The sequence below is a fragment of the Castor canadensis genome, chromosome X, assembly GCF_047511655.1.
Source record: "Castor canadensis chromosome X, mCasCan1.hap1v2, whole genome shotgun sequence".
NCBI lineage: Eukaryota > Metazoa > Chordata > Mammalia > Rodentia > Castoridae > Castor > Castor canadensis.
The window spans coordinates 40,816,933-40,821,308 of NC_133405.1; the positions used below are offsets into that span (position 1 = coordinate 40,816,933).

Below are 4,376 nucleotides of genomic sequence, written 5' to 3' on the forward strand. Positions count from 1 at the left end.
CTCAGGGAGGGTGCTCTTGTCCAGAGGGTGATCCTGCATGGTGAAGCTGGATCAGGGATGCACTCCCACTCTAGAGAAGCTGGCTTGACTTGACTGTGGTAGATCCAAGGAGCAATCACTACTACTTTAACTATGGTGGGAGTAGACAAGATAACAACAAAAGGGCCCCTCCAGTGGGATTTTAATGGGTGGATATTTTATTTTTACCCAATTTTTTTTAACTGAGTAGAAAAAACATGAAAACACGTTGTTTTAGAAAAAGTTAAAACCACCATATTTAAGTATCAAAGGACATGTTTAGAGCCTGTAAAAATAGTTATTTTGTCTCTATTTAAGTAGAAGACCCTGTCTAAAAATATGAGTTTGTGTCTGGAAGGACTTTAACGCCAGATAGCCACACATGTATAAGAACTATTTCCTCAGTCCTCTTGCCTTTGGTTATTTTTGAAAGGTTTGGCATCAGTGACTCCATTTGAACTTGAATGGCATTCCTGCCTTGTCTCCAAAGTGTCTCTGAGCAGTCTCTTCTGAAGATCTGTCTTCCATCCAAGTGATAACCAGGCCTGACCCCGCTTAGCTTTCAAGACCAGATAAGATTGGGTGCGTTCAGGGTGATATGGCCTTAAACTGAAGATCTTTTGTGATTGGTCATTCTTTTTCATTGTCAGGATTTGCACATTCCTGGATTTTGTTTGTTTGGTTGGTCTTGGTCTCATCTGGGAGGGAAATAATGAACAGATTAGGTGGGAGTCAGTGCCAAAGAGACCCTTTTGGCCAAATTTAAGCAACAAAGAGGCTTAGAAGGAGTGGCTCTTAGGCTGCAGGCTTCTAGACAAAACAAAATCTAACAAAAGCAGATGTCTAAAACGCTAATCTGGTTGACACATAAGTAGTTATTAGAGTCATTTTCTATGTACTTGATTGTAAATGCCCCAGAAAGATCAGAACTGTAATGACAGAAACTAAGAGTCATGGTTAAAATTCTGATGGACAGTTTAGGAACTAACAGAACAGTATATCAGTACCACTAACCTTTTGTTATAGTGTTTATCTAAATTTTGTATTTTAGAAGGCTTGATATACTTAAAAAACATAAATGTATTTAATATACAGGAACCACCAACAGCATAACAACTCCATAGAGGTGATATATACATATTAGTTTAGTTGTTTTTGAAGTAAAACCTTAGATTTTTATCAGTTGTAGGGAGAAAGAACAGTTTTAGTAAACCCAAATAACCCAGTCACAGACACATATAGCATACCAACTGCATTAGAATCACCCAAGACAACAGTTGTTTAACCACGAGTCATCTAGAGAATTTTATATAAACTGTTAGAAAATAAGAGGTGTGGAAGAGGCAGAGAGATGGCTCAAACACCACTACAGAGTTTATTGTTTAGGCAGGAGCCCTGTGGAGGGGGACCCCAGAAAGAGAACTAGAGCCCATTGCCATACATAGGCCTGGGCTAGATATAGGAGTCTAGTGAAAAAGTACCAAGAAGGTTACTGAGGGATTTCTTGGTTGCTGGGCAGCCAAGAAAGATAAGTTGTAGTTAGCTCACTATCTGCCCAACTGTCCTTTATCCAGGGAGATAAAGGTAAGCCATCTGCAAGGGGAAGGGGGTCTAGTGCTAACATGGCTGTCCTTATTGTTAACCCCAACAAAAACCAACTATTAAATGAACATGACTCATTTACCTTAGTAGTTAAAACCCAGACAAAAATCACCAGAGAACACAGGTAAATATTTGTGGGGACTATGTGTCGAGTTGGGAAACACAGTGGCCAAGAATCATGGCTCAGATGTTGATAAGGGATCACATCCCAGATTGTTGACATTAACATACGGCTCATGACATACAGCAGGATCCCACCAATCTCTAGTCAATGAATCCCCATCCTAAAAAAACAGGCCCAATCTGGACATCCCACGCCAAGAATTCCCTCCACCTGTCATGTGGAAGGAGTAGCACTAACATCTCCACTCTGTTGAGTCTAATAGAGACTGGAGGTCTTGACTTCCAGTTTAGTGCTCTTTTTTGAGGGTTTTTTTTTTTTAATCCTGTCTGGAGTGTGCACTTTGGCTTTACATATGTAAATTTGTCTCAACCCGTATATCAGTGCAGCAGTACTCCCTGTGTTCAGCTGCCTCTTGTTTCTCTGTGTTTTAATAAACTTGTTGTCTTGGCAAATTTGTGGTGCAACAAATTTTTGTTGCACAAAAAATTTCTGACAGTTATCTTGATAAAACAAAAACCATTTTAAGATAATTTTTTGTAAATGTTATAAAAAACAATACAATATTTTAAAGATAGCCTTGTTGTTAAATGAGCATAGAGAATTAAGCTTTAGTTTAACATCACATTAAATTTTGACCTTACAAAACCTTTAATGTAACTTAATCACATACATAAGCATTTATAAGCTCCATCCACACTTCTTTTTGAGACAATTTTGAAGACAAACTTTTTTTAATCTTTGTTTTATCTAAAAGTATTTTTTTACCTTTTATTTTTTTAAAGCAAGAAAGAAAGCAACCTTGAAATTCTTTAACTATCCAAATTCTAAGATTTCTGCTGCAGGCTGTGGCTCCCCCTTTTTCTTTCTTTCTTTTTTTTTTCCTCTCTCTCCTCTGTTCTGAGCTGGAGTGTTAACCCCTGAATGCCTGCATCTTAGTGAGACTTGATTGAAAAAAGTTTGATAACCTGTTTTCTTTTCTTTTTTTTTTTTTTTGGGCCAAGCACATTTTAATAATCTTCACTGGCAGAGTTGAAAATGACTTCACAGGTGCCCTACATTCAGTAAATCAGAGATTTCAAAGCAAATGATCAAAAAGGGGATTGTAGCTCAGGTGGTAGAATGCTTACCTAGCAAGCACAAGGCCCTGAGTTCAAACACTAGAACCACCAAAAAAAAAAAAAGGGGAGATGAGATTGTCACTTCCCCAAGGCCACAGACAGCCAGATTAGGATCCTGGGTTCCAAAGTGAGTCTGGGAGGTGGACCCCTGTGAAAGGCTGTTGTGACAGGTGGTGAGTGTGAGACATCAGATTTCAGACAGGGAGGGATGGCAGGGAGGTGGCTCAGAACATGGGCAGACCCTGAGTTGGTACCAGAGCTTACTAAGGGGGCAGTCTCACTTATATTTTTTGGAAGGAAACTCTTTCTGGCCCTGGCCCTTGCCACCAAAGTTACACACGGGATGGATGAGCTGTAGCTGCTGCTCATGGTTGCGGTGATGTTTACATCATCTGGGATGTGGACGCATCATACATTACGGCCTGTCACAAAAAAAGTCATCCAGCTCCACTTGATGCCCCCAACGGTCCATGTAGGTGACCTTAGCCAGGTGAATGTTCATGAAAGCATCAACGTTGTCAATGCACCCATGGGCCACACTCTCATCCCGCAGGTCCACAGTGGTTACCTGGCCTTGGAGGCCCTGTAACAGGAAGATCAGGCTGTTCTCAGAGATGGTTCGCTCCTCCACTGAGTGGTTCACTGCCATTCTTCCACACAGGCTGGCTGCTAGCTAAGGGCAGGAGCACACAGATGGGAGTTGTAGCAGGCTGTGGGATACATTGCCAAACACCTCTGTCAGGTTGATAACCTGTTTTCTTAAAAGTAGCAGTAGAACAGAGTAGTAATTTTTATATTGACTCTATAATAAGAACTGTTCTCAAGATGTGTAAAAAGCCTAAGCAGTTTATAACAGAGATCTTTAAAATAAATACCCTGTGTTTTTTATCTTGAGGATCATATTAACCTTATAACAGCAGTTTAAGAAACAGTTCGAAGATGTTTACATACACACACACACACTGTGAGCATACCATTAATTGGATGCAGAATCTGACCAGCCATTAGCAAGGGAAACATAAGCATCTCATGACTGTCTCAATAACAGACCAAGCTTACTGTACCAACCTTTTGGAACAGTTTATTTTTTACCAGTAACAGTAAAAGTTGCTCTTTTCCTCACCCTTTTAGATAGGTCCTCCCTGTTCATGTTCCCTAGAAGTAAAGGTGCCAGCAAGTTCGGTATTTCTGGCATATTTGAATAATCCTAAATTTTTTTTATTTACTTTTATTTTCAAGACATAAAAACGTAACTGCAGGAGTGTATTAAACCTTTCATCCTTTTCTGTCTCCAAACATTTCATGACATTTTACTTTTTCTCTCTGTTTTCCCTCTCTCTCTCCTCTCTCTTTCTAGCTTCTTTCTCTCTCTCTCTCTCTCCTCATTCCACTTGTGAAGACCTCATCCCAATTTTGTTTTCATTCCTTCATTTCTCCCTCTCTACATTCACAACCCTTCTGCAACATTCCTTTTCTTTCAAGTCAGACCAGATCTTATGTATCAGAGCAAGTCC

At 39.9% G+C, this 4,376-nt stretch overlaps 1 pseudogene; it reads right to left on the minus strand.

The window, feature by feature from the left end:
- Positions 1 to 2,877: 2,877 nt before the first annotated feature.
- LOC109679368 (U7 snRNA-associated Sm-like protein LSm10) lies at positions 2,878 to 3,532 on the minus strand (annotated as a pseudogene).
- Positions 3,533 to 4,376: the final 844 nt, after the last annotated feature.